Below are 12,784 nucleotides of genomic sequence, written 5' to 3' on the forward strand. Positions count from 1 at the left end.
ATGTATCCTTGAGACAAGACTTTTTCTCTCAGCTCATTGTTTTGTTTTGTTTTGTTTTGTTTTGTTTTGTTTATATGTTGTAGCTTCAGCTCACTTTAAGACACATGTATGGAGGGGTGCCTGGGTGGCTCAGTTGACTAAGCATCTGACTTCAGCTCAGGTCATGATCTCCCGGTTTGTGGGTTTGAGCCCCATATCAGGCTCTGTGCTGACAGCTCAGAGCCTGGAGCCTGCTTCGGATTCTGTGCCTGCCTCTCTTGCTGCCCCTCCCGTGCTTGTGCTCTGTCTTTCTCTCAAAAAATAAAACATTAAAAAAAGAGACACATGTATGGAAATTATATAGTGTTTTTAGATATACTCTAGATAATGCAATGATTATCAAACTTTTAGAAAGGATGTACCCTTGGATTATTTTGTTTTCTAACACTCCAGGCAATCTCCTTCAATCCCTTCTCATATATGTTTAGTTTCTAACTAAAGCTATTAGTTCATTTGTCTGAAAATTTCATACCTTTCTTTGAAACAACTAAAGATAATGCAGGATAACTCAAAACAAGAGGAGAATTTCTGGGTCAGTACAGTAGATGGTTTCATCAAACCATTTCATAACAGCAAGTGCAAAGAAGGAGGATAGAGGAGACATAGAGGTAGGATAGACATAGGATAGAGGAGACATAGGAGACATAGAGGATAGAGGAGACATCCTGAGTCAGAAGTTCAGAGTAAGAAACGTATATCCTATTTTGAGAGTGCAATCTCTGCATTTTTACTCATATTCTGATCTATTTTGATGGCTTGTGTGAACAGTCTTTCCAAATGTAGTTTCCCATTTTCAAATGCCAGATTTGTGTTCAACATTAATAGACATGTTGTCTGATATACTCCCCATATTACCGACCTGTTCTTCAATTATAAAAGCAAGACTAAAAGAGCTCAAAGTTCTTGGGTCTATCTACCAGCATGTGCTCCCAATGTTGACTTCCAAGATGTACCAGGTTAGAGCACCTGCAGTACTGGGCTTGGTGCCCTCTTTTGTTCTCAAGTAAACGAATCTTGAAGCTCTGAGGTCCTACCCAGCCTGGGATGGCTTGTTTGGCTTTCAACATCATTCAGTACACTTTCTTGTCATGACAACCAAGAAAGACCTCAAGCTGACATATTTAACTGCTTCTCATACTTCATTCTCAATAATTCTGTCTCCTTTCCTCTCCCTCGTTTATAAATGCATCTTTTGACTTGGTACAGTGACACAGCAGATTTTTAAGAAAAAGAAGCCAAGGCAAGGAAAAAAAATTATGCCAGGAATTTATTCCAAAAAAATATTGTTCAGGATAAGTTGGGTCTGTGTAGACTCATCCTAGTCCCATACACGTTTGACATCTTTCATCTCTTCAATAAAGGCTATGTTCAAAGTGGTAATCCTAAAAAACTGATGATAAAGTCCTAACGTAACACAAATTATTGAAATACATGATACGCATTGTAATTACTGAAGCAGAAAATAATAGATTAACTTATGGAAAAGTTATTTTTCAATAGGAACTTATATTTAAAGGAGTTTGGAGTTTGAGAACTTGTATTTCCTTGATTTTTACCACCACTTCATTTTCTATTATTTTTCTTGGTGATAAAGCTTCTTTGAAGATTTGTTTATTTATTTTCAAATGCTACTGCCCTTTGCTTTTGCTCTTAGTTTGGCTTTTTTTCCCTCCACCCTCACAACCACCATAGAGTTATCCTAATTTTTATATTTTATATCTTTACTATTCCTCACATCTCTTTATCAGTTAATTTTTTGAGTGGCAATTGTTTTTTCCCTAAGAATTGATCGACCAATTGCATCTTATATTCTTATTTTATTACCCAAGTAACTGTAGTATATATCATTTACTTTCCCTCTCTCCATTTCTTGTATGTTCTCACTAATAACTTGACAATTGAGGTTCATATAACAAATTTCATTACATTTCCCAGGCAAATGTTCCAAAGTAGGGAGGTGATTAGTCATAAGGTAGAATATATACAGGAGATAAAACATATAAAAGATAGCATATAGACGATAACAGAGATATTGAAGACTACCTAAGAGGCTATAGCTGTATTTTACTTGTACTGTTTATGTTCTTTGTACTCATGTTCATGTGCATCTGATTTCTAATGCTTTATTTTGTAGACTTTTTCTTCACTCTGATTCATTTATACCTAAACATTTGTGTTCTGGGAGGCCCCCTTCTGATTGTGGTAATCTAAGTAATTCAGATTAATCCTATTGCTAACAGCTAGAAGAGCTGAACAATTATTTTTTAAAAATGTTTGAAGGCATCAGGGAATTAAGCCAGTGAAGAATCATGGAGCCAAGATCTTAGAAAAGAAGGAAAACAGGAGGATGGGCATTGCATTCAGGACTCTGGAGCTTCTAGAAGAGGCAGATGAGAGGCTGAGGAGTTCAACAGAGGGTGACAAGGATCCAAGTACCCCTCTAAACTTTGGATAAACTACATGGCTGCACCCTAGGACTAAGTGTGAACTATAAATAATCTAATCTCAATAAGTGAACTATAAATAATCTAATCTCAAAGGGACTAAAGCAGCTTCAAATAATCCCAATCCCTTATTAGACTCAGGTTATTTAGGATTGCTGGAACCTTTAGCTATTACCAAGAAGAAAAACATAAATCCTCTCTACTGAAAGAGACTATCATCTTAAACTTCAGTGTTTCTCTACAATTTTTCATGTATTATATCTAATATTCACTTTTAAATAATCAAGACTATGACGAGACAAGTTAATGTAATAGATAACCAAAGGGGAAAACACACACAAAAAATGACTTATAGGTATCCGGATAATCAGACACAGATGTTAAAATAACTGTACTAATATGTTTACCGAAATAAAAGACATAATTGAGAATTTTTACAGAAAACTGGAAATTATTTTTCAAATGAAACTTCGGGAACAGAAAAATTTGGCAATGAGTTTAACAGCTAGAGAGAGATAGGAAATTGAAAGATCAGTAATAAATATCCAAAATAAAAGCACAGAGAAACAAAAGTACAATAAATGAAGAAAAGGGACTAAGAAACATAAGATACAGTGAAAAGTTTTGTGATATGCATAATTGGTGTCCAGAAGGAGAAGAAGAGAATTGGACAGTATTGTTATTTGCCAAGATAACACCTGAGAATTTTCCAAAATGGATTGATGATATCAAACTACAGATTTAAGAAGCACTATAGAACCAAGCAGATAACTATAAAAACACACCTAAGCATAGTATGGTACAACTGCTGAAAATGAAGGGTAAAAAAGGTCTTAAAAGTAACTAATAAAAGAGAAGAAACATTACCTTCAAAGTAATAGCAATAAGACTGACAGTTTACTTTCCAATAGACACAATAAAAGCCAGGAGACAATGGAATGGTGTCTTCAAAATATTAAGAGAAAATAATCACAATCTATATTTCAATACCATCCAAAATATCCTTCAAAAATGTAAGCGAAATAAATACATTTTTGGACAGATAAAAATAGAATTCATCATCAGCAGACCTACACTAATGAAAATAAAGATGTTTTTCAGGCAGAAAGAAAATTATTCCAGACAGCAGCTCAGAGATGCAAAAAGAATGAAGAGAAAAATATAAGATACACAGAAAGGAGAAATAAAAATAATTATTGATGACTGAGATCATAGTGATAAAATTTTATGGGGTTTAAATATATAAAAATCAAAATGCATGGCAAAACCACTTTGAAAACGATTTGGTAGTTTCTTTAAAAAAATTAAACAAACATATGAGACCTAGCAATTCCAATATCCATCAAGTGGTGAATGTATAAATAAATTGTGGACTATTAACACAATAGAATATCATTCAGCTATACATAGTAGTGAACCAGTGATATCTGTAAGAACATGAATGAATCTCAAAACATGAGATAGTCTTAAGGATCATGATGATCTTAAAGAAATCAATCAGGGGCGCCTGGGTGACTTAGTTAAGTGTCCAACTTTGGCTCAGGTCATGATATCTTCATTGGTGAGCCTGGCATCGGGCTCTGTGCTGACAGCTTGGAGCCTGGAGCCTGCTTTGGATTCTGTGTCTCCCTCTCTCTCTGCCCCTCCCCGACTCATGCCCTGTCTCTCTCTCTCAAAAATAAATAAACATTAACAAATTTTTAAAAATCAGTCACAACCAACCAATCTTAAAGAGATCAATAGTTACCTAAGCATGAGATGACTTTTCAGGGTGAAGTAAATGTTCTATATCACGATGGTCACATGGGTGTATGCATTTGTCAGAACTCCTCAAACTGTACACTTAAAACAGGAACATTTTATGCAGTGCCACCTCCTTCTTAATAAAGTTCATTAAATTGACAAACATATGGAAAAATAGCATCTAAGTTGGATAATAAGGTAAATATAGTTTTTTTTTTTTTTAACATTTATTTATTTTTGAGACAGAGAGAGAGCATGAACAGGGGAGGGTCAGAGAAAGAGGGAGACACAGAATCTGAAACAGGCTCCAGGCTCTGAGCTGTCAGCACAGATCCCCACGCGGGGCTCGAACCCATGGACCACGAGATCATGACCTGAGCTGAAGTCGGAGGCTTAACCGACTGAGCCACCCAGGTGCCCCAAGGTAAATATAGTTAAAGTGCTATAAAGTTCTAGTACTGTCCAGGAAGAGATAAAAGTATTTCTATTTGATGTTGATATTTTTTAAGGATGTGTGTAATCATATCTAGGGTCGCCACTAAAAGAATAGTAAAGTAATGTATAAATGCCAAAATAAGTGGGAAAATGGGGTAACAGAAACAATCAATTTGAAAGTAATAAAAGAAACATAGAATATGTGGGACAACTAGAAAGCAAATAGTAAGATGGTAGATCTGGAGTGAGAAAACAACTATATGCTGCTTATAAGAAACACATCACAAAGATAAGGACACAGAAATATCGAAAGTAAGGTAATAAAAAAAGATGTATCATGCAAATACTAACCAAAAAAGCCAGGGTTATTATATTATTATCAGTCCATTAAAGTGGACTTTAAGGAAGAAATAATTGGTAGAGATAGACTATTTTATAAAAATAAGTAGTTTAATTTACCAGAAATATATAGTGATTCTAAACTGTATGCACTTAATAAAATAGCCTTAAAATGCGTAAGGCAAAACTCAGCGTAACTACAGGAAGAAATGGATAAATCTCCGAACATAGTGTGAAATTTTCACATGCCTTTCTCATTAAGGAGATAAAAAATATAGATTTGGACTTCACAATTAAACAAATCTGGCCTAATTGATAGATAAACAATATTTCACTCAACACTGTAGATTTCGTTTTTAAAATTACACTTGGATTATTTATAAAAATTACCACATGCTAGGTTTAAATCAAACCTTAACAAACACCAAAGGATTGAAATGATATAGTTTATTGTTGGCAGTAGTGGAATTACATTAGAAATAAATTATAAGTAGACCATTTGAAGATCCCTCCAGGTATGAAAATTAAGAATTATCCTCTGAATAACCCATAAGTCAATGAAGAAATAACAATGGAGGGGTGCCTGGGTGGCTCAGTTGGTTAAGCGTCTGACCTTGGCTCAGGTCATGATCTCAAGGTTTGTGAGTTTGAGCCCTGCGTCAGGCTATGTGCTGATATCTCAGAGCGTGGAGCCTGCTTCAGATTCTGTGCCCTTTCCCCTTTCCCCACTCTCTGCCCTTTCCCCACTTGTGCTCTGTCTCTCTCTCTCTCTCTCAAAAGTAAATAAACATGAAAAAAAGAAAGAAAGAACAAGGGGAATTAGAAAATATGTTACTGGAATGATAATGAAAATATTGCAAAGCATATTGGTTGCAGTTAATGTCGTACTTAGAGGAAAATTTATACCCTTACAACACATATAATACAAAAGAAGAAAAGCTGAAAAATCACTGATCTAAGTATCTATCTCAAAAAGTTGGAAAGATATCTGACTCAAAGTGGAAGAGAGGAAAACATAAGAAGAGAACTAAATGGAATATAAAGTAAATACAACAGAGAGAGGGCCAACACAACAAGAAGTTGGCTCTTTGAAAAGACTAATAAAGTCCTAATTCCCTGGTGAGATCAAAGAAAAAAAGGTAAAAATAACCCATGTCAAGAATGAAAGAGGGGACTCTGTTATAGATCCTACAAATATTTAAAATATTATAAGAGGATATTATAACAATGTTATGTAAATAACTAAATTTTTTTTTACCAGTGGACAATTTTCTAGAAAAGCAATGTTTACCTAAACTGACACAAGAAAATCTCTATAGTCCTATAACAATAAGAGAAATGGAACGCATAATTTTAAATTTTCCATAAAAAAAAATAAATCCAGATTACTTCACTGGTGAATTTTACCAAATATTTGAGAAAAAATTATGCCAATTGTATATAAACTTCTCCAGAGAATAGAAAAGTGAGACACTTTCCATTTTGTCTTCTGAGGCCAGTGTTACTTCAATACCAAAACCTGACAAGCACATTATAAAAAAAGGAAAATTACAGGCTAATAACATGATGATTTACATAAATGTAAAAAATAAATTAATTAACTACTAGCAAAATAAATCCAGCAATGTCTGGTGAATACAATGTGACCAAACGGGGCTATTCCAAGAATGTGAGAATGGTTTAATATTCTGGTTGCCCTGGCAGAATGGGGACAAGCCCTCTGGCTGGAGATACATGTAAAACACTGACTTAGCATGACCTGGGAACGGCTGCCAAGGATGTCTTCAACAGAGGATTTGGTTTTGGTATAGTCAGTAGATCTGAGAACCAAATCTTGTAGCGGAGAATTTTCTACTTCTGGTCATGCTTCCACGGATACAGGGAAAGCATCAGACCACCTAGAGACCAAATAGAAGATCTGTAACTGGGGACTTACTTTCAACCAACAAATGGAACATGGACAATACTCTTGGGACGGAAACTTCTTTGTAGAGTAAGTTGGCTGAAGGGTTGAAACTGACTCTCGGTACCATATTTATACTGAGGAAGAGCAGAAAATTGAAATCCCCTATAAATAAGATTGTTTCTGTCTTGACAATGATGCGGATACAGATTTTTCTGGACCAACCATCTATGACTGGGCTGTGTTAGCCACTGGAGGTTGCTTGCTGGCTCTCAGATGAGTTTTGACACAGCCAAATCCAAACTGTCACAGGATCATTTTGCCCTGGGCTACAGGGATGCACACCTCCAGCTGCACACGCATGTAAACGATGGCACTGAACTTGGAGGTTCTATCTACCAGGGGCTTAAAACGAGAAGACTGAATTGCCAGTGAACCTGGCTTGCGTAGCTGTCACCAGCACCTGTTTTGATGTTGCTGCTAAATACACACTGGCTTGTAGAACTTCTCTATAGGCCAAAGTGAGTAATCCCAGTCTGATTGGACTGGGTTATACTCAAACCTTTCAGCCAGTAGTCAAACCTACCCTATCAGCTTTCACTAATGGAAAGAACATGAATGCAGGAGGTCACAAGTTTGGGGTGGGGTCTGAGCTATGAAGCTTCACATGGTTTTGAGTGAAGCATCCGTTTTGTCTCTGGACATGAAGAGAAATGGACACACTGTGTTCGGGCCTTAAAACTCTTCTGTGAAATTTCGGAAGCATGAACTTTTTATTCTTCCCAAGAATGGTAATAATCTTCCCCACACTGAAGTCTAGAGATCCTAAGTCCATCCTAAGGTTGGTGCTTGAAGGCAGGCCGAGAATTGTCACGTCTGTGCCGCATTTCAGTTCAGTGCCACAGTGTTATTTTCACATGCATGCCTCAGTGACAATGTAGTGTTGGGTTGTAAAGGAAGTGTGATCCAAGCTTCCAGTTTATACATCATGTGTTGCATGTCCCACATGTTTCAAGACCTTTTAAAAGATAATGGTCTCTGCGCTGTACTGGAACTTTTGTTTTGCAGCAGAGTAAAATGAAATAAATCCATCACGTTTGGAACGACAACAACAACAACAGAATCGTTTAACGTTTGAAAAAAAAAAATGAAATTTGTCACTTTAACGGAATAAAGGGGAAAACAACATGTTACTTTCCAGATAATTTCTGAAAAAGAACTTTCCCAAAGCCAATATATATTCATGAACAGAACTTTTGCCAAAAATAAATAAAATTGCTTGAATCTAATAAAATGTACCTATAAATAATCTTACACAAACACGATTGAATGTTAAAAACTTTACCTCTGGATATGAGAATGAGATAAGAATGTCCTACCAATCTGATAAGCAAGATAAAAGCAATCAAGTATAAGAATATGAACACAAGAATAAAAACTGCTCCTACTCACAATTTGGTGATGTACGTGGACTACCCAAAAGAATCTACCAATCAATTATTTATTTATTTATTTATTTATTTATTTATTCATTCATTCATTTTTGATAGAGAGTGACAGAGCACAAGTGGGGGAGGGGCAGAGAGCAAGGGAGACACAGAATGCAAAGCAGGCTCCAGGCTCCGAGCTGTGAGCACAGAGCCCGACTCGGGGGCTCAAACTCACAAACCATGAGATCATGACCTGAGGTGAAGTCAGATGCTCAACCGACTGAGCCACCCAGGTGTTCCCCTTCCAATAAATTATTTAAATTTAATTAGTGACTTTAGTTAGCAAGGTTGTTGGATACCAAAAGACAAAAATCAAATCTATCCTTCTATCCCAACAACAAGCAAAAAATAATATTTTAAATTATTTATCTATTTTTGATTGTTTTATTGAGATATAATTAACATGCTAGTTTCAAGTGTACAACATAAAGATTTGAAAGAGCTTACTGCCTATGTTTTCTTTAAGGAGTATTATGGTTTGGGGTCTTACATTCAAGTCTTTAATCCATTTTGAATTTGTTTTTGTAGATAGTGTAAGATATGGGTCCAATTTCATTCTTTTGCATGTAGCTGTCCAGTTTTCCCAACACCATTTATTGAAGAGACTCCTTTTCCTATTATATATTCTTTTCTTCTTTATCATAGAGTAATGGACAGGAAGTCTTAAGCAAGACAAAAATATTGCTGTAAGGGAAAAGATGGACAAATATGGCTACATTAAGAATTTGTTACTCAAAAGACTCAACTTTATGTAAATGCTATTCTTCCCTGAATGGCTCTTTTTTTTCCCCCTGTTGAAAATTATGCTTTTGAGAGTCATCCATATTTTTTTAGATGCTTTATGTTTTATATATGGTATGAGATAGGGGCCAAGTTTCATTTAGGTAAAATGGGGAAAACTCTGTCCATTGGTTTAAAGGTCAAGCACGTGGTTACCTTTGGGGAGAATCGAGGGGAAAAGGATCAAGAGAGGAAGCCAAGAGGGCTCTGTTACTGATGTTCCATTTCTTGTCCTGGGAGGTGGTTCCATGAGAGTGATTACTTGGGGGTAATTCATTGGGCTTTATGACGATTTGCTCACTTTTCTGTATTTGTGTTACACGTCCACAAAAAGTTAAAGAAAATGTATCTTCCTTTCCCTTACAGATAGAGACTAGCAGTAAATGCATCGGTTCCTTTTCTCCTGAACTGTCCCCAATTTGTTTCCTTTTGCCAATTGCCCTCTCACCATCACCTTTAAAATTTTGTATTGGCCACCTGATGCATGCCATATACACTGCTAGATTCGGTGGCATATATTGTCACATTTAATCTTCACAATGACTCTGTGAGTTGGATGTCATTCTAGCTGAGGCTTGGCACGATCAAGTGATCTGTCGAAGTCAAACAGCTAGCAGACAGCAAGCAGCAGAGCCAGGATTAGGTTCTGGTGTGTTTGTTGCATTCCCCTGGGCTTTTAAAATCAAAAGATTAAACATAGAAAATCCTAACACCAATTCACCTGGGAATATCGTCAATCTATATAAAAATGCTATTAAAAAGGTACACCTAAGTAAAATGCAAGGAATAAATATTCTTTTCTATGTACCTCGTATAAATGAAGAGCACTTTTCAAGTTTGTGAAGCTTTTTAAAAGTGGATGTAGTGGGAAAAGCATAGGTTTCTAGTCAGGTAACTCTAATCCCAGATTGGCTACTTATCACTTGTGTTTCCTTGAAAAGTTGCTCAAGCTATTTGATGCTTGATTTTTCTCATCTGCAAAAAGCAAATAATAACACCTGTTGGTGGTAAGCCAAAGGAATTGTGTAGGAATTATTTAGGGCTGCGGATGAACAGAAGTCAGCCTGCAAGCCTGAGAAACTGAGAGAATTCAGGTTGTAATGACTGAAATTGTAGCAGAGGGCTGAGCTTAGCTAAGTACTCAGGACGTTATAAATGCAGGTAGAGGCTAACTTATTGGAGCCCCACATAATCATACATAGAGCCAGCTGGTCCGCACTCCCCTGTTCCTCACCTTTCACCCTCCCTGCCCTCACCCCCACAGCTACAGACTCCTCCACTCTTGGTGCATTGAGAGCTGCTGGGAAGGACATGGACATATTAGAGACTGTCCAAGTGAGGTCAAATAACCCACCAAAAGGGCGCCTGGGTGGCTCGGTTGGTTAAGTGTCCGACTCCCGCTCAGGTCATGATCTCACAGTTCATGAGTTCGAGCCCCGCGTCGGGCTCTGTGCTGACAGCTCAGAGCCTGGAGCCTGCTTCGGATTCTGTGTCTCCCTCTCTCTCTGCCCTTCCCCTGCTCACGCTCTGTCTCTGTCTTTCTCTCTCTCAAAATAAAGAAACATTAAAAATTTTTTTTTAAAATAACCCATCAAATGCAACTCCGGTCAACAAGATACCATTTTCATCAACCAAATTAGCAAGACATTTAATATAAATACACTCAGTGTTGAAAGGGTACGGTAGACTTTCTCACGCACCACTGGAAGAACCATGCACCTTTCTGGAAAACCATTTGACAAGCAAATTGGAAAGAAACCCTCAAGAGAAGTTTAGATAACATAACTGTCACAGTAATTCACCTTCCAGGAAGCTATTACTGGGAAACGGTAATATCAGTCACACACCTGGACCGAGGTTTATGTCCAAGGGGGTTCCAGGCTTACGTACCATGGCTTAAGTCTGAGATAACCTGAATGTTCAAGCATAGGAGAATGATTAGGTCATCTCTTATGAACTCATAGGGAAATTGTCACTCAATTGGATAGAATGTGTCCCCCAAATAAAATAATAAAATGGATGAATATATAATGATTATCATAACTATATTTATTATGCAGTTATAATATACATGCAATGGAAGAGTATTCAGCCTTAATATGCTCCAGAGTGGGTAAACATTGAAAATATTATGCTAGGGGCACTTGTACCCCAATGTTTATAGCAGCACTCTCAACAATAGTCAAATTATGGAAAGAGCCTAAATGTCCATCAACTGATGAATGGATAAAAAAATTGTGCTTTATATACACAATGGAGTACTACATGGCAATGAGAAAGAATGAAATATGGCCCTTTGTAGCGACATGGATGGAACTGGAGAGTGTGATGCTAAGTGAAATAAGCCATACAGAGAAAGACAGATACCATATGGTTTCACTCTTATGTGGATCCTGAGAAACTTAACAGAAACCCACGGGGGAGGGGAAGGAAAAAAAAGAAAAAAAGAGGTTAGAGTGGGAGAGAGCCAAAGCATAAGAGACTCTTAAAAACTGAGAACAAACTGAGGGTTGATGGGGGGTGGGAGGGAGGGGAAGGGTGGGTGATGGGTATTGAGGAGGGCACCTGTTTGGATGAGCACTGGGTGTTGTATGGAAACCAATTTGACAATAAACTTCATATATTGAAAGAAAAAAAAAAGAAAATATTATGCTATGGGGCGCCCAGGTGGCTCAGTCGATTAAGCATCTGAGTTTGGCTCAGGTCATGATCTCACGACTCGTGGGTTTGAGTCCCACGTCGGGCTCTGGGCTGACAGCTCAGAGCCTGGAGCCTGCTTCAGATTCTGTGTCTCCCTCTCTCTCTCTGCCCCTCCCCCACTCGCACTCTGTCTCTCTCTCTCTTGAAAATAAACATTTAAAAAAATAATAAATAAACCAGATGCAAAAGGACAATTACTATATGATTCCATTTATATGAGGTACCTAGAATGTGTAAATGCAGAGAGACATAAAGCAGAAAGAAGCTATCAGGGACTGGGGTGAAGAAGGAAAGGGGAGTTAGTATTTAATGGGGCTAGAGTTTCAGTTTGGGAAAATGAAAACGTTCTGGAAATGGATAGTGGTGATGGTTGTACAAATTGTAAAAGTACTTAATGCCACTGAATTGTGTCCTTAAAAATGGTTACAATGATAAATTTTATGTTATGTGTATTTTACCACAATAAAAATGCACAGAAAAAAATTATATGCCCAAGTTTACCCAAAAATGTATGCTTTGAAATATTAGATAATGTGTAATTAGATACAAAGATGTCATCTCTGTATGCTGATTGATTCATTTGAAAAATATGGTTGATGCCTACAAAAAAGGTGTTGTATTGAACACCTACTATGTGCCACTTAGTCCTCCAGGATGCGGGGGATAGAGTTGGGAAACAAGACAAATGACCCCTACTCTTAGTGCAAAGGATAACAGATACTGAGACTCTAAGAAATTTTCTTCTTTGACCCTTTCTGTATGTCCTGAATCCTTGTCAGTGAGTGTGCTATTTTTATACTTGGGGAAAAAGTGTAAGGGGAAGAAGGGAAGTAATTATGAAAAGCGATACTGGCTTGAGATGGGCTTTCTCCCTTGGTGTCAACTCATATGCTCTCATCGTAGAGAGGAAA

General features: G+C 37.1%; 1 pseudogene; it reads left to right on the forward strand.

Annotated features, from left to right (window-relative positions):
- Nucleotides 1-6,624: 6,624 nt before the first annotated feature.
- LOC125922514 (voltage-dependent anion-selective channel protein 3-like) lies at nucleotides 6,625-7,630 on the forward strand (annotated as a pseudogene).
- The last annotated feature ends 5,154 nt before the right edge of the window (nucleotides 7,631-12,784 follow it).

This window comes from Panthera uncia, chromosome B1 (genome assembly GCF_023721935.1).
Source record: "Panthera uncia isolate 11264 chromosome B1, Puncia_PCG_1.0, whole genome shotgun sequence".
In the NCBI taxonomy this organism is placed as follows: domain Eukaryota; kingdom Metazoa; phylum Chordata; class Mammalia; order Carnivora; family Felidae; genus Panthera; species Panthera uncia.